Source organism: Ambystoma mexicanum, chromosome 1q, assembly GCF_040938575.1.
Source record: "Ambystoma mexicanum isolate Mex_15411 chromosome 1q, UKY_AmexF1_1, whole genome shotgun sequence".
Taxonomy (NCBI): Eukaryota; Metazoa; Chordata; class Amphibia; order Caudata; family Ambystomatidae; genus Ambystoma; species Ambystoma mexicanum.
The window spans coordinates 592,131,284-592,148,783 of NC_090922.1; the positions used below are offsets into that span (position 1 = coordinate 592,131,284).

Genomic DNA, 17,500 nt, shown 5'->3' on the forward strand with positions numbered 1-17,500 from the left:
CTAAGTCACCCTGAGCTAGTGAGGTGTTGCATTTTTTGCGGCCGCAGTCGGGGCCACCAGAGCGCATACTCTGGTTTCTCTTCAAACCGAATAAATCTTTCGCCTTTTACTAAAGATTTCCGTGGAGAGGAACATTAAAGAGTTTCACTCAATTTTTTGAAGCCCTGCCAAGTGCAGGGTTACCTATGCTGGTTAAAAAAAAAAAGAAACAGAGCAAATGAAAGCGCAAAGCCTGCTTTTCAGCTGTTGGCTTGCACCCCCCAGCTGTCAGTCAGCCTTTGCAGGGGTCCTCGCAGCACAGCCAGGCTGATGCCTTGCAGTGGTAGCCAGAGGGGGGAGCCTTTAGCTAATGCTTGCTGCTGTCGCCACCTGCTGGTGAGCCAGCAGAGGCTGGCTGCAAGCTAGCATCCAGGAGGATATGGCCCCAGTGGGCAGGGGTTTGGGCCCGGGCCCCGATCGGCTGACGAACGCCTGACAAACGCCGTTCTTTGCCCGCTGGCAGCCCAGGAGGCCCAGCACCCGTGCAAGACAGGGTGAGGGCGGAAAATGACCCCTGTGTCCTGAGAAAGGAGAGAGCGGGCTGCTTCTTCAACATCCTGGGGGAGGAGCCCCATCTCTGGGGCCCAAAAGAAAATCTCACGCCTGCCTCCCAGAAGCCCTAGACCTTATGTAAACGAGGGGAGTCCTCAGGCAAAGGCAGACTCTGCCTGCCTTTTGGCCAATGTCACATGGCCTGCGGTCTGGAGAAATTTGCATACCCACAATCCCCTGCCAGGTTTCATGACTTTGGATGGGATTGCTTGCAAATAAAGTCATTCTGCCACGGGTTCGGAGCCCGATAGCATTCTCCATTCGCTTCATCTCAAAAAGCGTCATCGTGTGCACTGCTTCACTAAGTCACCCTGAGCTAGTGAGGTGTTGCATTTTTTGCGGCCGCAGTCGGGGCCACCAGAGCGCATACTCTGGTTTCTCTTCAAACCGAATAAATCTTTCGCCTTTTACTAAAGATTTCCGTGGAGAGGAACATTAAAGAGTTTCACTCAATTTTTTGAAGCCCTGCCAAGTGCAGGGTTACCTATGCTGGTTAAAAAAAAAAAGAAACAGAGCAAATGAAAGCGCAAAGCCTGCTTTTCAGCTGTTGGCTTGCACCCCCCAGCTGTCAGTCAGCCTTTGCAGGGGTCCTCGCAGCACAGCCAGGCTGATGCCTTGCAGTGGTAGCCAGAGGGGGGAGCCTTTAGCTAATGCTTGCTGCTGTCGCCACCTGCTGGTGAGCCAGCAGAGGCTGGCTCCAAGCTAGCATCCAGGAGGATATGGCCCCAGTGGGCAGGGGTTTGGGCCCGGGCCCCGATCGGCTGACGAACGCCTGACAAACGCCGTTCTTTGCCCGCTGGCAGCCCAGGAGGCCCAGCACCCGTGCAAGACAGGGTGAGGGCGGAAAATGACCCCTGTGTCCTGAGAAAGGAGAGAGCGGGCTGCTTCTTCAACATCCTGGGGGAGGAGCCCCATCTCTGGGGCCCAAAAGAAAATCTCACGCCTGCCTCCCAGAAGCCCTAGACCTTATGTAAACGAGGGGAGTCCTCAGGCAAAGGCAGACTCTGCCTGCCTTTTGGCCAATGTCACATGGCCTGCGGTCTGGAGAAATTTGCATACCCACAATCCCCTGCCAGGTTTCATGACTTTGGATGGGATTGCTTGCAAATAAAGTCATTCTGCCACGGGTTCGGAGCCCGATAGCATTCTCCATTCGCTTCATCTCAAAAAGCGTCATCGTGTGCACTGCTTCACTAAGTCACCCTGAGCTAGTGAGGTGTTGCATTTTTTGCGGCCGCAGTCGGGGCCACTAGAGCGCATACTCTGGTTTCTCTTCAAACCGAATAAATCTTTCGCCTTTTACTAAAGATTTCCGTGGAGAGGAACATTAAAGAGTTTCACTCAATTTTTTGAAGCCCTGCCAAGTGCAGGGTTACCTATGCTGGTTAAAAAAAAAAAGAAACAGAGCAAATAAAAGCGCAAAGCCTGCTTTTCAGCTGTTGGCTTGCACCCCCCAGCTGTCAGTCAGCCTTTGCAGGGGTCCTCGCAGCACAGCCAGGCTGATGCCTTGCAGTGGTAGCCAGAGGGGGGAGCCTTTAGCTAATGCTTGCTGCTGTCGCCACCTGCTGGTGAGCTAGCAGAGGCTGGCTCCAAGCTAGCATCCAGGAGGATATGGCCCCAGTGGGCAGGGGTTTGGGCCCGGGCCCCGATCGGCTGACGAACGCCTGACAAACGCCGTCCTTTGCCCGGCGGGCTTTGCCCTGGCGGGCAAAAGAACCTGGCAGCCCAGGAGGCCCAGCACCCGTGCAAGACAGGGTGAGGGCGGAAAATGACCCCTGTGTCCTGAGAAAGGAGAGAGCGGGCTGCTTTTTCAACATCCTGGGGGAGGAGCCCCATCTCTGGGGCCCAAAAGAAAATCTCACGCCTGCCTCCCAGAAGCCCTAGACCTTATGTAAACGAGGGGAGTCCTCAGGCAAAGGCAGACTCTGCCTGCCTTTTGGCCAATGTCACATGGCCTGCGGTCTGGAGAAATTTGCATACCCACAATCCCCTGCCAGGTTTCATGACTTTGGATGGGATTGCTTGCAAATAAAGTCATTCTGCCACGGGTTCGGAGCCCGATAGCATTCTCCATTCGCTTCATCTCAAAAAGCGTCATCGTGTGCACTGCTTCACTAAGTCACCCTGAGCTAGTGAGGTGTTGCATTTTTTGCGGCCGCAGTCGGGGCCACTAGAGCGCATACTCTGGTTTCTCTTCAAACCGAATAAATCTTTCGCCTTTTACTAAAGATTTCCGTGGAGAGGAACATTAAAGAGTTTCACTCAATTTTTTGAAGCCCTGCCAAGTGCAGGGTTACCTATGCTGGTTAAAAAAAAAAAGAAACAGAGCAAATGAAAGCGCAAAGCCTGCTTTTCAGCTGTTGGCTTGCACCCCCCAGCTGTCAGTCAGCCTTTGCAGGGGTCCTCGCAGCACAGCCAGGCTGATGCTTTGCAGTGGTAGCCAGAGGGGGGAGCCTTTAGCTAATGCTTGCTGCTGTCGCCACCTGCTGGTGAGCCAGCAGAGGCTGGCTCCAAGCTAGCATCCAGGAGGATATGGCCCCAGTGGGCAGGGGTTTGGGCCCGGGCCCCGATCGGCTGACGAACGCCTGACAAACGCCGTTCTTTGCCCGCTGGCAGCCCAGGAGGCCCAGCACCCGTGCAAGACAGGGTGAGGGCGGAAAATGATCCCTGTGTCCTGAGAAAGGAGAGAGCGGGCTGCTTCTTCAACATCCTGGGGGAGGAGCCCCATCTCTGGGGCCCAAAAGAAAATCTCACGCCTGCCTCCCAGAAGCCCTAGACCTTATGTAAACGAGGGGAGTCCTCAGGCAAAGGCAGACTCTGCCTGCCTTTTGGCCAATGTCACATGGCCTGCGGTCTGGAGAAATTTGCATACCCACAATCCCCTGCCAGGTTTCATGACTTTGGATGGGATTGCTTGCAAATAAAGTCATTCTGCCACGGGTTCGGAGCCCGATAGCATTCTCCATTCGCTTCATCTCAAAAAGCGTCATCGTGTGCACTGCTTCACTAAGTCACCCTGAGCTAGTGAGGTGTTGCATTTTTTGCGGCCGCAGTCGGGGCCACTAGAGCGCATACTCTGGTTTCTCTTCAAACCGAATAAATCTTTCGCCTTTTACTAAAGATTTCCGTGGAGAGGAACATTAAAGAGTTTCACTCAATTTTTTGAAGCCCTGCCAAGTGCAGGGTTACCTATGCTGGTTAAAAAAAAAAAGAAACAGAGCAAATGAAAGCGCAAAGCCTGCTTTTCAGCTGTTGGCTTGCACCCCCCAGCTGTCAGTCAGCCTTTGCAGGGGTCCTCGCAGCACAGCCAGGCTGATGCCTTGCAGTGGTAGCCAGAGGGGGGAGCCTTTAGCTAATGCTTGCTGCTGTCGCCACCTGCTGGTGAGCCAGCAGAGGCTGGCTGCAAGCTAGCATCCAGGAGGATATGGCCCCAGTGGGCAGGGGTTTGGGCCCGGGCCCCGATCGGTTGACGAACGCCTGACAAACGCCGTCCTTTGCCCGGCGGGCAAAAGAACCTGGCAGCCCAGGAGGCCCAGCACCCGTGCAAGACAGGGTGAGGGCGGAAAATGACCCCTGTGTCCTGAGAAAGGAGAGAGCGGGCTGCTTTTTCAACATCCTGGGGGAGGAGCCCCATCTCTGGGGCCCAAAAGAAAATCTCACGCCTGCCTCCCAGAAGCCCTAGACCTTATGTAAACGAGGGGAGTCCTCAGGCAAAGGCAGACTCTGCCTGCCTTTTGGCCAATGTCACATGGCCTGCGGTCTGGAGAAATTTGCATACCCACAATCCCCTGCCAGGTTTCATGACTTTGGATGGGATTGCTTGCAAATAAAGTCATTCTGCCACGGGTTCGGAGCCCGATAGCATTCTCCATTCGCTTCATCTCAAAAAGCGTCATCGTGTGCACTGCTTCACTAAGTCACCCTGAGCTAGTGAGGTGTTGCATTTTTTGCGGCCGCAGTCGGGGCCACTAGAGCGCATACTCTGGTTTCTCTTCAAACCGAATAAATCTTTCGCCTTTTACTAAAGATTTCCGTGGAGAGGAACATTAAAGAGTTTCACTCAATTTTTTGAAGCCCTGCCAAGTGCAGGGTTACCTATGCTGGTTAAAAAGAAACAGAGCAAATGAAAGCGCAAAGCCTGCTTTTCAGCTGTTGGCTTGCACCCCCCAGCTGTCAGTCAGCCTTTGCAGGGGTCCTCGCAGCACAGCCAGGCTGATGCCTTGCAGTGGTAGCCAGAGGGGGGAGCCTTTAGCTAATGCTTGCCGCTGTCGCCACCTGCTGGTGAGCCAGCAGAGGCTGGCTCCAAGCTAGCATCCAGGAGGATATGGCCCCAGTGGGCAGGGGTTTGGGCCCGGGCCCCGATCGGCTGACGAACGCCTGACAAACGCCGTCCTTTGCCCGCTGGCAGCCCAGGAGGCCCAGCACCCGTGCAAGACAGGGTGAGGGCGGAAAATGACCCCTGTGTCCTGAGAAAGGAGAGAGCGGGCTGCTTCTTCAACATCCTGGGGGAGGAGCCCCATCTCTGGGGCCCAAAAGAAAATCTCACGCCTGCCTCCCAGAAGCCCTAGACCTTATGTAAACGAGGGGAGTCCTCAGGCAAAGGCAGACTCTGCCTGCCTTTTGGCCAATGTCACATGGCCTGCGGTCTGGAGAAATTTGCATACCCACAATCCCCTGCCAGGTTTCATGACTTTGGATGGGATTGCTTGCAAATAAAGTCATTCTGCCACGGGTTCGGAGCCCGATAGCATTCTCCATTCGCTTCATCTCAAAAAGCGTCATCGTGTGCACTGCTTCACTAAGTCACCCTGAGCTAGTGAGGTGTTGCATTTTTTGCGGCCGCAGTCGGGGCCACTAGAGCGCATACTCTGGTTTCTCTTCAAACCGAATAAATCTTTCGCCTTTTACTAAAGATTTCCGTGGAGAGGAACATTAAAGAGTTTCACTCAATTTTTTGAAGCCCTGCCAAGTGCAGGGTTACCTACAGTGCCTTAAGTGGCACTACAAATCGAGCCGGGGCCCATCGAGGGGGCGTGGCCTAACAACGGGGGTCTTGATGGGCCGTTAGGCCACGCCCCCTTGACGAGCCCCGGCTCAATGGGCTACTGGCACCCCTGCCAGGCAGCCTTTTGTAGAGATTAGCACCCTCTCCCCTTTGGGGGAGAGGGTGCTGATCTCTGCATTTCTATTCTATAGGCTTGCCTGGCAGGGGACAGCGCCTCTCCTATTCAGCCTTAATGGTGGCGCTGCCCCTCGCCAGCTGGGGAGGGGCAGCGTCACCATTAAGACTGAAAGGGTGAGGCCACTGGAAGCAGAGGCCTTTTTCCTAAAGACTGAAACTCCCGAGAATCCACGGGAGCTTCAGTATTTAGAAAGCAAGGCCTCTGCTTCCAGCGGCCACACGTTTTCTCCATAATGGTGGCGCCGGCCCACGTGCATCCCTTGATTAAAGGGATGCCTCGCAGGTGCGGCGCCACCATTATGGCTGAAAGGCATTTTTTTCTGAAGCCCGAAGCTCTCGCATACGAGCGAGAGCTTCAGGCTGTAGAAAAAAATGCTTTTTCCTGTAGTGGCCGGGGCTGACAGGGGAGATTAGTGGGCCCCGGCAGGGCCCCGCCTCAAAACGAAATTTCGGAGACTGCCGGGGCCCAGCCCCGGCAGGCCCCGGCCCACTTAAAGCCCTGGTTACCTATGCTGGTTAAAAAGAAACAGAGCAAATGAAAGCGCAAAGCCTGCTTTTCAGCTGTTGGCTTGCACCCCCCAGCTGTCAGTCAGCCTTTGCAGGGGTCCTCGCAGCACAGCCAGGCTGATGCCTTGCAGTGGTAGCCAGAGGGGGGAGCCTTTAGCTAATGCTTGCTGCTGTCGCCACCTGCTGGTGAGCCAGCAGAGGCTGGCTGCAAGCTAGCATCCAGGAGGATATGGCCCCAGTGGGCAGGGGTTTGGGCCCGGGCCCCGATCGGCTGACGAACGCCTGACAAACGCCGTTCTTTGCCCGCTGGCAGCCCAGGAGGCCCAGCACCCGTGCAAGACAGGGTGAGGGCGGAAAATGACCCCTGTGTCCTGAGAAAGGAGAGAGCGGGCTGCTTCTTCAACATCCTGGGGGAGGAGCCCCATCTCTGGGGCCCAAAAGAAAATCTCACGCCTGCCTCCCAGAAGCCCTAGACCTTATGTAAACGAGGGGAGTCCTCAGGCAAAGGCAGACTCTGCCTGCCTTTTGGCCAATGTCACATGGCCTGCGGTCTGGAGAAATTTGCATACCCACAATCCCCTGCCAGGTTTCATGACTTTGGATGGGATTGCTTGCAAATAAAGTCATTCTGCCACGGGTTCGGAGCCCGATAGCATTCTCCATTCGCTTCATCTCAAAAAGCGTCATCGTGTGCACTGCTTCACTAAGTCACCCTGAGCTAGTGAGGTGTTGCATTTTTTGCGGCCGCAGTCGGGGCCACCAGAGCGCATACTCTGGTTTCTCTTCAAACCGAATAAATCTTTCGCCTTTTACTAAAGATTTCCGTGGAGAGGAACATTAAAGAGTTTCACTCAATTTTTTGAAGCCCTGCCAAGTGCAGGGTTACCTATGCTGGTTAAAAAAAAAAAGAAACAGAGCAAATGAAAGCGCAAAGCCTGCTTTTCAGCTGTTGGCTTGCACCCCCCAGCTGTCAGTCAGCCTTTGCAGGGGTCCTCGCAGCACAGCCAGGCTGATGCCTTGCAGTGGTAGCCAGAGGGGGGAGCCTTTAGCTAATGCTTGCTGCTGTCGCCACCTGCTGGTGAGCCAGCAGAGGCTGGCTCCAAGCTAGCATCCAGGAGGATATGGCCCCAGTGGGCAGGGGTTTGGGCCCGGGCCCCGATCGGCTGACGAACGCCTGACAAACGCCGTTCTTTGCCCGCTGGCAGCCCAGGAGGCCCAGCACCCGTGCAAGACAGGGTGAGGGCGGAAAATGACCCCTGTGTCCTGAGAAAGGAGAGAGCGGGCTGCTTTTTCAACATCCTGGGGGAGGAGCCCCATCTCTGGGGCCCAAAAGAAAATCTCACGCCTGCCTCCCAGAAGCCCTAGACCTTATGTAAACGAGGGGAGTCCTCAGGCAAAGGCAGACTCTGCCTGCCTTTTGGCCAATGTCACATGGCCTGCGGTCTGGAGAAATTTGCATACCCACAATCCCCTGCCAGGTTTCATGACTTTGGATGGGATTGCTTGCAAATAAAGTCATTCTGCCACGGGTTCGGAGCCCGATAGCATTCTCCATTCGCTTCATCTCAAAAAGCGTCATCGTGTGCACTGCTTCACTAAGTCACCCTGAGCTAGTGAGGTGTTGCATTTTTTGCGGCCGCAGTCGGGGCCACTAGAGCGCATACTCTGGTTTCTCTTCAAACCGAATAAATCTTTCGCCTTTTACTAAAGATTTCCGTGGAGAGGAACATTAAAGAGTTTCACTCAATTTTTTGAAGCCCTGCCAAGTGCAGGGTTACCTATGCTGGTTAAAAAAAAAAAGAAACAGAGCAAATAAAAGCGCAAAGCCTGCTTTTCAGCTGTTGGCTTGCACCCCCCAGCTGTCAGTCAGCCTTTGCAGGGGTCCTCGCAGCACAGCCAGGCTGATGCCTTGCAGTGGTAGCCAGAGGGGGGAGCCTTTAGCTAATGCTTGCTGCTGTCGCCACCTGCTGGTGAGCTAGCAGAGGCTGGCTCCAAGCTAGCATCCAGGAGGATATGGCCCCAGTGGGCAGGGGTTTGGGCCCGGGCCCCGATCGGCTGACGAACGCCTGACAAACGCCGTCCTTTGCCCGGCGGGCTTTGCCCTGGCGGGCAAAAGAACCTGGCAGCCCAGGAGGCCCAGCACCCGTGCAAGACAGGGTGAGGGCGGAAAATGACCCCTGTGTCCTGAGAAAGGAGAGAGCGGGCTGCTTTTTCAACATCCTGGGGGAGGAGCCCCATCTCTGGGGCCCAAAAGAAAATCTCACGCCTGCCTCCCAGAAGCCCTAGACCTTATGTAAACGAGGGGAGTCCTCAGGCAAAGGCAGACTCTGCCTGCCTTTTGGCCAATGTCACATGGCCTGCGGTCTGGAGAAATTTGCATACCCACAATCCCCTGCCAGGTTTCATGACTTTGGATGGGATTGCTTGCAAATAAAGTCATTCTGCCACGGGTTCGGAGCCCGATAGCATTCTCCATTCGCTTCATCTCAAAAAGCGTCATCGTGTGCACTGCTTCACTAAGTCACCCTGAGCTAGTGAGGTGTTGCATTTTTTGCGGCCGCAGTCGGGGCCACTAGAGCGCATACTCTGGTTTCTCTTCAAACCGAATAAATCTTTCGCCTTTTACTAAAGATTTCCGTGGAGAGGAACATTAAAGAGTTTCACTCAATTTTTTGAAGCCCTGCCAAGTGCAGGGTTACCTACAGTGCCTTAAGTGGCACTACAAATCGAGCCGGGGCCCATCGAGGGGGCGTGGCCTAACAACGGGGGTCTTGATGGGCCGTTAGGCCACGCCCCCTTGACGAGCCCCGGCTCAATGGGCTACTGGCACCCCTGCCAGGCAGCCTTTTGTAGAGATTAGCACCCTCTCCCCTTTGGGGGAGAGGGTGCTGATCTCTGCATTTCTATTCTATAGGCTTGCCTGGCAGGGGACAGCGCCTCTCCTATTCAGCCTTAATGGTGGCGCTGCCCCTCGCCAGCTGGGGAGGGGCAGCGTCACCATTAAGACTGAAAGGGTGAGGCCACTGGAAGCAGAGGCCTTTTTCCTAAAGACTGAAACTCCCGAGAATCCACGGGAGCTTCAGTATTTAGAAAGCAAGGCCTCTGCTTCCAGCGGCCACACGTTTTCTCCATAATGGTGGCGCCGGCCCACGTGCATCCCTTGATTAAAGGGATGCCTCGCAGGTGCGGCGCCACCATTATGGCTGAAAGGCATTTTTTTCTGAAGCCCGAAGCTCTCGCATACGAGCGAGAGCTTCAGGCTGTAGAAAAAAATGCTTTTTCCTGTAGTGGCCGGGGCTGACAGGGGAGATTAGTGGGCCCCGGCAGGGCCCCGCCTCAAAACGAAATTTCGGAGACTGCCGGGGCCCAGCCCCGGCAGGCCCCGGCCCACTTAAAGCCCTGGTTACCTATGCTGGTTAAAAAGAAACAGAGCAAATGAAAGCGCAAAGCCTGCTTTTCAGCTGTTGGCTTGCACCCCCCAGCTGTCAGTCAGCCTTTGCAGGGGTCCTCGCAGCACAGCCAGGCTGATGCCTTGCAGTGGTAGCCAGAGGGGGGAGCCTTTAGCTAATGCTTGCTGCTGTCGCCACCTGCTGGTGAGCCAGCAGAGGCTGGCTGCAAGCTAGCATCCAGGAGGATATGGCCCCAGTGGGCAGGGGTTTGGGCCCGGGCCCCGATCGGCTGACGAACGCCTGACAAACGCCGTTCTTTGCCCGCTGGCAGCCCAGGAGGCCCAGCACCCGTGCAAGACAGGGTGAGGGCGGAAAATGACCCCTGTGTCCTGAGAAAGGAGAGAGCGGGCTGCTTCTTCAACATCCTGGGGGAGGAGCCCCATCTCTGGGGCCCAAAAGAAAATCTCACGCCTGCCTCCCAGAAGCCCTAGACCTTATGTAAACGAGGGGAGTCCTCAGGCAAAGGCAGACTCTGCCTGCCTTTTGGCCAATGTCACATGGCCTGCGGTCTGGAGAAATTTGCATACCCACAATCCCCTGCCAGGTTTCATGACTTTGGATGGGATTGCTTGCAAATAAAGTCATTCTGCCACGGGTTCGGAGCCCGATAGCATTCTCCATTCGCTTCATCTCAAAAAGCGTCATCGTGTGCACTGCTTCACTAAGTCACCCTGAGCTAGTGAGGTGTTGCATTTTTTGCGGCCGCAGTCGGGGCCACCAGAGCGCATACTCTGGTTTCTCTTCAAACCGAATAAATCTTTCGCCTTTTACTAAAGATTTCCGTGGAGAGGAACATTAAAGAGTTTCACTCAATTTTTTGAAGCCCTGCCAAGTGCAGGGTTACCTATGCTGGTTAAAAAAAAAAAGAAACAGAGCAAATGAAAGCGCAAAGCCTGCTTTTCAGCTGTTGGCTTGCACCCCCCAGCTGTCAGTCAGCCTTTGCAGGGGTCCTCGCAGCACAGCCAGGCTGATGCCTTGCAGTGGTAGCCAGAGGGGGGAGCCTTTAGCTAATGCTTGCTGCTGTCGCCACCTGCTGGTGAGCCAGCAGAGGCTGGCTCCAAGCTAGCATCCAGGAGGATATGGCCCCAGTGGGCAGGGGTTTGGGCCCGGGCCCCGATCGGCTGACGAACGCCTGACAAACGCCGTTCTTTGCCCGCTGGCAGCCCAGGAGGCCCAGCACCCGTGCAAGACAGGGTGAGGGCGGAAAATGACCCCTGTGTCCTGAGAAAGGAGAGAGCGGGCTGCTTTTTCAACATCCTGGGGGAGGAGCCCCATCTCTGGGGCCCAAAAGAAAATCTCACGCCTGCCTCCCAGAAGCCCTAGACCTTATGTAAACGAGGGGAGTCCTCAGGCAAAGGCAGACTCTGCCTGCCTTTTGGCCAATGTCACATGGCCTGCGGTCTGGAGAAATTTGCATACCCACAATCCCCTGCCAGGTTTCATGACTTTGGATGGGATTGCTTGCAAATAAAGTCATTCTGCCACGGGTTCGGAGCCCGATAGCATTCTCCATTCGCTTCATCTCAAAAAGCGTCATCGTGTGCACTGCTTCACTAAGTCACCCTGAGCTAGTGAGGTGTTGCATTTTTTGCGGCCGCAGTCGGGGCCACTAGAGCGCATACTCTGGTTTCTCTTCAAACCGAATAAATCTTTCGCCTTTTACTAAAGATTTCCGTGGAGAGGAACATTAAAGAGTTTCACTCAATTTTTTGAAGCCCTGCCAAGTGCAGGGTTACCTATGCTGGTTAAAAAAAAAAAGAAACAGAGCAAATGAAAGCGCAAAGCCTGCTTTTCAGCTGTTGGCTTGCACCCCCCAGCTGTCAGTCAGCCTTTGCAGGGGTCCTCGCAGCACAGCCAGGCTGATGCCTTGCAGTGGTAGCCAGAGGGGGGAGCCTTTAGCTAATGCTTGCTGCTGTCGCCACCTGCTGGTGAGCCAGCAGAGGCTGGCTCCAAGCTAGCATCCAGGAGGATATGGCCCCAGTGGGCAGGGGTTTGGGCCCGGGCCCCGATCGGCTGACGAACGCCTGACAAACGCCGTCCTTTGCCCGCTGGCAGCCCAGGAGGCCCAGCACCCGTGCAAGACAGGGTGAGGGCGGAAAATGACCCCTGTGTCCTGAGAAAGGAGAGAGCGGGCTGCTTCTTCAACATCCTGGGGGAGGAGCCCCATCTCTGGGGCCCAAAAGAAAATCTCACGCCTGCCTCCCAGAAGCCCTAGACCTTATGTAAACGAGGGGAGTCCTCAGGCAAAGGCAGACTCTGCCTGCCTTTTGGCCAATGTCACATGGCCTGCGGTCTGGAGAAATTTGCATACCCACAATCCCCTGCCAGGTTTCATGACTTTGGATGGGATTGCTTGCAAATAAAGTCATTCTGCCACGGGTTCGGAGCCCGATAGCATTCTCCATTCGCTTCATCTCAAAAAGCGTCATCGTGTGCACTGCTTCACTAAGTCACCCTGAGCTAGTGAGGTGTTGCATTTTTTGCGGCCGCAGTCGGGGCCACTAGAGCGCATACTCTGGTTTCTCTTCAAACCGAATAAATCTTTCGCCTTTTACTAAAGATTTCCGTGGAGAGGAACATTAAAGAGTTTCACTCAATTTTTTGAAGCCCTGCCAAGTGCAGGTTTACCTATGCTGGTTAAAAAGAAACAGAGCAAATGAAAGCGCAAAGCCTGCTTTTCAGCTGTTGGCTTGCACCCCCCAGCTGTCAGTCAGCCTTTGCAGGGGTCCTCGCAGCACAGCCAGGCTGATGCCTTGCAGTGGTAGCCAGAGGGGGGAGCCTTTAGCTAATGCTTGCTGCTGTCGCCACCTGCTGGTGAGCCAGCAGAGGCTGGCTGCAAGCTAGCATCCAGGAGGATATGGCCCCAGTGGGCAGGGGTTTGGGCCCGGGCCCCGATCGGCTGACGAACGCCTGACAAACGCCGTTCTTTGCCCGCTGGCAGCCCAGGAGGCCCAGCACCCGTGCAAGACAGGGTGAGGGCGGAAAATGACCCCTGTGTCCTGAGAAAGGAGAGAGCGGGCTGCTTCTTCAACATCCTGGGGGAGGAGCCCCATCTCTGGGGCCCAAAAGAAAATCTCACGCCTGCCTCCCAGAAGCCCTAGACCTTATGTAAACGAGGGGAGTCCTCAGGCAAAGGCAGACTCTGCCTGCCTTTTGGCCAATGTCACATGGCCTGCGGTCTGGAGAAATTTGCATACCCACAATCCCCTGCCAGGTTTCATGACTTTGGATGGGATTGCTTGCAAATAAAGTCATTCTGCCACGGGTTCGGAGCCCGATAGCATTCTCCATTCGCTTCATCTCAAAAAGCGTCATCGTGTGCACTGCTTCACTAAGTCACCCTGAGCTAGTGAGGTGTTGCATTTTTTGCGGCCGCAGTCGGGGCCACCAGAGCGCATACTCTGGTTTCTCTTCAAACCGAATAAATCTTTCGCCTTTTACTAAAGATTTCCGTGGAGAGGAACATTAAAGAGTTTCACTCAATTTTTTGAAGCCCTGCCAAGTGCAGGGTTACCTATGCTGGTTAAAAAAAAAAAGAAACAGAGCAAATGAAAGCGCAAAGCCTGCTTTTCAGCTGTTGGCTTGCACCCCCCAGCTGTCAGTCAGCCTTTGCAGGGGTCCTCGCAGCACAGCCAGGCTGATGCCTTGCAGTGGTAGCCAGAGGGGGGAGCCTTTAGCTAATGCTTGCTGCTGTCGCCACCTGCTGGTGAGCCAGCAGAGGCTGGCTGCAAGCTAGCATCCAGGAGGATATGGCCCCAGTGGGCAGGGGTTTGGGCCCGGGCCCCGATCGGCTGACGAACGCCTGACAAACGCCGTTCTTTGCCCGCTGGCAGCCCAGGAGGCCCAGCACCCGTGCAAGACAGGGTGAGGGCGGAAAATGACCCCTGTGTCCTGAGAAAGGAGAGAGCGGGCTGCTTCTTCAACATCCTGGGGGAGGAGCCCCATCTCTGGGGCCCAAAAGAAAATCTCACGCCTGCCTCCCAGAAGCCCTAGACCTTATGTAAACGAGGGGAGTCCTCAGGCAAAGGCAGACTCTGCCTGCCTTTTGGCCAATGTCACATGGCCTGCGGTCTGGAGAAATTTGCATACCCACAATCCCCTGCCAGGTTTCATGACTTTGGATGGGATTGCTTGCAAATAAAGTCATTCTGCCACGGGTTCGGAGCCCGATAGCATTCTCCATTCGCTTCATCTCAAAAAGCGTCATCGTGTGCACTGCTTCACTAAGTCACCCTGAGCTAGTGAGGTGTTGCATTTTTTGCGGCCGCAGTCGGGGCCACCAGAGCGCATACTCTGGTTTCTCTTCAAACCGAATAAATCTTTCGCCTTTTACTAAAGATTTCCGTGGAGAGGAACATTAAAGAGTTTCACTCAATTTTTTGAAGCCCTGCCAAGTGCAGGGTTACCTATGCTGGTTAAAAAAAAAAAGAAACAGAGCAAATGAAAGCGCAAAGCCTGCTTTTCAGCTGTTGGCTTGCACCCCCCAGCTGTCAGTCAGCCTTTGCAGGGGTCCTCGCAGCACAGCCAGGCTGATGCCTTGCAGTGGTAGCCAGAGGGGGGAGCCTTTAGCTAATGCTTGCTGCTGTCGCCACCTGCTGGTGAGCCAGCAGAGGCTGGCTCCAAGCTAGCATCCAGGAGGATATGGCCCCAGTGGGCAGGGGTTTGGGCCCGGGCCCCGATCGGCTGACGAACGCCTGACAAACGCCGTTCTTTGCCCGCTGGCAGCCCAGGAGGCCCAGCACCCGTGCAAGACAGGGTGAGGGCGGAAAATGACCCCTGTGTCCTGAGAAAGGAGAGAGCGGGCTGCTTCTTCAACATCCTGGGGGAGGAGCCCCATCTCTGGGGCCCAAAAGAAAATCTCACGCCTGCCTCCCAGAAGCCCTAGACCTTATGTAAACGAGGGGAGTCCTCAGGCAAAGGCAGACTCTGCCTGCCTTTTGGCCAATGTCACATGGCCTGCGGTCTGGAGAAATTTGCATACCCACAATCCCCTGCCAGGTTTCATGACTTTGGATGGGATTGCTTGCAAATAAAGTCATTCTGCCACGGGTTCGGAGCCCGATAGCATTCTCCATTCGCTTCATCTCAAAAAGCGTCATCGTGTGCACTGCTTCACTAAGTCACCCTGAGCTAGTGAGGTGTTGCATTTTTTGCGGCCGCAGTCGGGGCCACTAGAGCGCATACTCTGGTTTCTCTTCAAACCGAATAAATCTTTCGCCTTTTACTAAAGATTTCCGTGGAGAGGAACATTAAAGAGTTTCACTCAATTTTTTGAAGCCCTGCCAAGTGCAGGGTTACCTATGCTGGTTAAAAAAAAAAAGAAACAGAGCAAATAAAAGCGCAAAGCCTGCTTTTCAGCTGTTGGCTTGCACCCCCCAGCTGTCAGTCAGCCTTTGCAGGGGTCCTCGCAGCACAGCCAGGCTGATGCCTTGCAGTGGTAGCCAGAGGGGGGAGCCTTTAGCTAATGCTTGCTGCTGTCGCCACCTGCTGGTGAGCTAGCAGAGGCTGGCTCCAAGCTAGCATCCAGGAGGATATGGCCCCAGTGGGCAGGGGTTTGGGCCCGGGCCCCGATCGGCTGACGAACGCCTGACAAACGCCGTCCTTTGCCCGGCGGGCTTTGCCCTGGCGGGCAAAAGAACCTGGCAGCCCAGGAGGCCCAGCACCCGTGCAAGACAGGGTGAGGGCGGAAAATGACCCCTGTGTCCTGAGAAAGGAGAGAGCGGGCTGCTTTTTCAACATCCTGGGGGAGGAGCCCCATCTCTGGGGCCCAAAAGAAAATCTCACGCCTGCCTCCCAGAAGCCCTAGACCTTATGTAAACGAGGGGAGTCCTCAGGCAAAGGCAGACTCTGCCTGCCTTTTGGCCAATGTCACATGGCCTGCGGTCTGGAGAAATTTGCATACCCACAATCCCCTGCCAGGTTTCATGACTTTGGATGGGATTGCTTGCAAATAAAGTCATTCTGCCACGGGTTCGGAGCCCGATAGCATTCTCCATTCGCTTCATCTCAAAAAGCGTCATCGTGTGCACTGCTTCACTAAGTCACCCTGAGCTAGTGAGGTGTTGCATTTTTTGCGGCCGCAGTCGGGGCCACTAGAGCGCATACTCTGGTTTCTCTTCAAACCGAATAAATCTTTCGCCTTTTACTGAAGATTTCCGTGGAGAGGAACATTAAAGAGTTTCACTCAATTTTTTGAAGCCCTGCCAAGTGCAGGGTTACCTATGCTGGTTAAAAAAAAAAAGAAACAGAGCAAATGAAAGCGCAAAGCCTGCTTTTCAGCTGTTGGCTTGCACCCCCCAGCTGTCAGTCAGCCTTTGCAGGGGTCCTCGCAGCACAGCCAGGCTGATGCTTTGCAGTGGTAGCCAGAGGGGGGAGCCTTTAGCTAATGCTTGCTGCTGTCGCCACCTGCTGGTGAGCCAGCAGAGGCTGGCTCCAAGCTAGCATCCAGGAGGATATGGCCCCAGTGGGCAGGGGTTTGGGCCCGGGCCCCGATCGGCTGACGAACGCCTGACAAACGCCGTCCTTTGCCCGCTGGCAGCCCAGGAGGCCCAGCACCCGTGCAAGACAGGGTGAGGGCGGAAAATGACCCCTGTGTCCTGAGAAAGGAGAGAGCGGGCTGCTTCTTCAACATCCTGGGGGAGGAGCCCCATCTCTGGGGCCCAAAAGAAAATCTCACGCCTGCCTCCCAGAAGCCCTAGACCTTATGTAAACGAGGGGAGTCCTCAGGCAAAGGCAGACTCTGCCTGCCTTTTGGCCAATGTCACATGGCCTGCGGTCTGGAGAAATTTGCATACCCACAATCCCCTGCCAGGTTTCATGACTTTGGATGGGATTGCTTGCAAATAAAGTCATTCTGCCACGGGTTCGGAGCCCGATAGCATTCTCCATTCGCTTCATCTCAAAAAGCGTCATCGTGTGCACTGCTTCACTAAGTCACCCTGAGCTAGTGAGGTGTTGCATTTTTTGCGGCCGCAGTCGGGGCCACTAGAGCGCATACTCTGGTTTCTCTTCAAACCGAATAAATCTTTCGCCTTTTACTAAAGATTTCCGTGGAGAGGAACATTAAAGAGTTTCACTCAATTTTTTGAAGCCCTGCCAAGTGCAGGTTTACCTATGCTGGTTAAAAAGAAACAGAGCAAATGAAAGCGCAAAGCCTGCTTTTCAGCTGTTGGCTTGCACCCCCCAGCTGTCAGTCAGCCTTTGCAGGGGTCCTCGCAGCACAGCCAGGCTGATGCCTTGCAGTGGTAGCCAGAGGGGGGAGCCTTTAGCTAATGCTTGCTGCTGTCGCCACCTGCTGGTGAGCCAGCAGAGGCTGGCTGCAAGCTAGCATCCAGGAGGATATGGCCCCAGTGGGCAGGGGTTTGGGCCCGGGCCCCGATCGGCTGACGAACGCCTGACAAACGCCGTTCTTTGCCCGCTGGCAGCCCAGGAGGCCCAGCACCCGTGCAAGACAGGGTGAGGGCGGAAAATGACCCCTGTGTCCTGAGAAAGGAGAGAGCGGGCTGCTTCTTCAACATCCTGGGGGAGGAGCCCCATCTCTGGGGCCCAAAAGAAAATCTCACGCCTGCCTCCCAGAAGCCCTAGACCTTATGTAAACGAGGGGAGTCCTCAGGCAAAGGCAGACTCTGCCTGCCTTTTGGCCAATGTCACATGGCCTGCGGTCTGGAGAAATTTGCATACCCACAATCCCCTGCCAGGTTTCATGACTTTGGATGGGATTGCTTGCAAATAAAGTCATTCTGCCACGGGTTCGGAGCCCGATAGCATTCTC

The 17,500-nt window shown here is 55.0% G+C and overlaps 18 non-coding genes across 18 annotated transcripts; all 18 read left to right on the forward strand.

The window, feature by feature from the left end:
* The first annotated feature begins 65 nt into the window (after positions 1–65).
* On the forward strand, positions 66–181 carry LOC138563504 (U5 spliceosomal RNA). Its single transcript, XR_011299481.1, has one exon. It is a non-coding gene; the product is annotated as a U5 spliceosomal RNA (small nuclear RNA).
* Positions 182–957: 776 nt separating this feature from the next.
* On the forward strand, positions 958–1,073 carry LOC138563505 (U5 spliceosomal RNA). Its single transcript, XR_011299482.1, has one exon. It is a non-coding gene; the product is annotated as a U5 spliceosomal RNA (small nuclear RNA).
* A 776-nt stretch (positions 1,074–1,849) lies between these two features.
* LOC138563506 (U5 spliceosomal RNA) lies at positions 1,850–1,965 on the forward strand. Its single transcript, XR_011299484.1, has one exon. It is a non-coding gene; the product is annotated as a U5 spliceosomal RNA (small nuclear RNA).
* Positions 1,966–2,770: 805 nt separating this feature from the next.
* Positions 2,771–2,886, forward strand: LOC138563507 (U5 spliceosomal RNA). The gene has a single exon (XR_011299485.1). It is a non-coding gene; the product is annotated as a U5 spliceosomal RNA (small nuclear RNA).
* A 776-nt stretch (positions 2,887–3,662) lies between these two features.
* Positions 3,663–3,778, forward strand: LOC138563508 (U5 spliceosomal RNA). The gene has a single exon (XR_011299486.1). It is a non-coding gene; the product is annotated as a U5 spliceosomal RNA (small nuclear RNA).
* A 790-nt stretch (positions 3,779–4,568) lies between these two features.
* LOC138563509 (U5 spliceosomal RNA) lies at positions 4,569–4,684 on the forward strand. Its single transcript, XR_011299487.1, has one exon. It is a non-coding gene; the product is annotated as a U5 spliceosomal RNA (small nuclear RNA).
* A 770-nt stretch (positions 4,685–5,454) lies between these two features.
* Positions 5,455–5,570, forward strand: LOC138563511 (U5 spliceosomal RNA). The gene has a single exon (XR_011299489.1). It is a non-coding gene; the product is annotated as a U5 spliceosomal RNA (small nuclear RNA).
* A 1,478-nt stretch (positions 5,571–7,048) lies between these two features.
* On the forward strand, positions 7,049–7,164 carry LOC138563512 (U5 spliceosomal RNA). Its single transcript, XR_011299490.1, has one exon. It is a non-coding gene; the product is annotated as a U5 spliceosomal RNA (small nuclear RNA).
* Positions 7,165–7,940: 776 nt separating this feature from the next.
* Positions 7,941–8,056, forward strand: LOC138563513 (U5 spliceosomal RNA). Its single transcript, XR_011299491.1, has one exon. It is a non-coding gene; the product is annotated as a U5 spliceosomal RNA (small nuclear RNA).
* An 805-nt stretch (positions 8,057–8,861) lies between these two features.
* On the forward strand, positions 8,862–8,977 carry LOC138563514 (U5 spliceosomal RNA). Its single transcript, XR_011299492.1, has one exon. It is a non-coding gene; the product is annotated as a U5 spliceosomal RNA (small nuclear RNA).
* Positions 8,978–10,455: 1,478 nt separating this feature from the next.
* LOC138563515 (U5 spliceosomal RNA) lies at positions 10,456–10,571 on the forward strand. The gene has a single exon (XR_011299493.1). It is a non-coding gene; the product is annotated as a U5 spliceosomal RNA (small nuclear RNA).
* Positions 10,572–11,347: 776 nt separating this feature from the next.
* LOC138563516 (U5 spliceosomal RNA) lies at positions 11,348–11,463 on the forward strand. Its single transcript, XR_011299494.1, has one exon. It is a non-coding gene; the product is annotated as a U5 spliceosomal RNA (small nuclear RNA).
* Positions 11,464–12,239: 776 nt separating this feature from the next.
* LOC138564998 (U5 spliceosomal RNA) lies at positions 12,240–12,355 on the forward strand. Its single transcript, XR_011300920.1, has one exon. It is a non-coding gene; the product is annotated as a U5 spliceosomal RNA (small nuclear RNA).
* A 770-nt stretch (positions 12,356–13,125) lies between these two features.
* Positions 13,126–13,241, forward strand: LOC138563517 (U5 spliceosomal RNA). Its single transcript, XR_011299495.1, has one exon. It is a non-coding gene; the product is annotated as a U5 spliceosomal RNA (small nuclear RNA).
* A 776-nt stretch (positions 13,242–14,017) lies between these two features.
* Positions 14,018–14,133, forward strand: LOC138563518 (U5 spliceosomal RNA). The gene has a single exon (XR_011299496.1). It is a non-coding gene; the product is annotated as a U5 spliceosomal RNA (small nuclear RNA).
* Positions 14,134–14,909: 776 nt separating this feature from the next.
* Positions 14,910–15,025, forward strand: LOC138563519 (U5 spliceosomal RNA). Its single transcript, XR_011299497.1, has one exon. It is a non-coding gene; the product is annotated as a U5 spliceosomal RNA (small nuclear RNA).
* Positions 15,026–15,830: 805 nt separating this feature from the next.
* LOC138565174 (U5 spliceosomal RNA) lies at positions 15,831–15,946 on the forward strand. Its single transcript, XR_011301082.1, has one exon. It is a non-coding gene; the product is annotated as a U5 spliceosomal RNA (small nuclear RNA).
* Positions 15,947–16,722: 776 nt separating this feature from the next.
* LOC138564999 (U5 spliceosomal RNA) lies at positions 16,723–16,838 on the forward strand. The gene has a single exon (XR_011300921.1). It is a non-coding gene; the product is annotated as a U5 spliceosomal RNA (small nuclear RNA).
* The last annotated feature ends 662 nt before the right edge of the window (positions 16,839–17,500 follow it).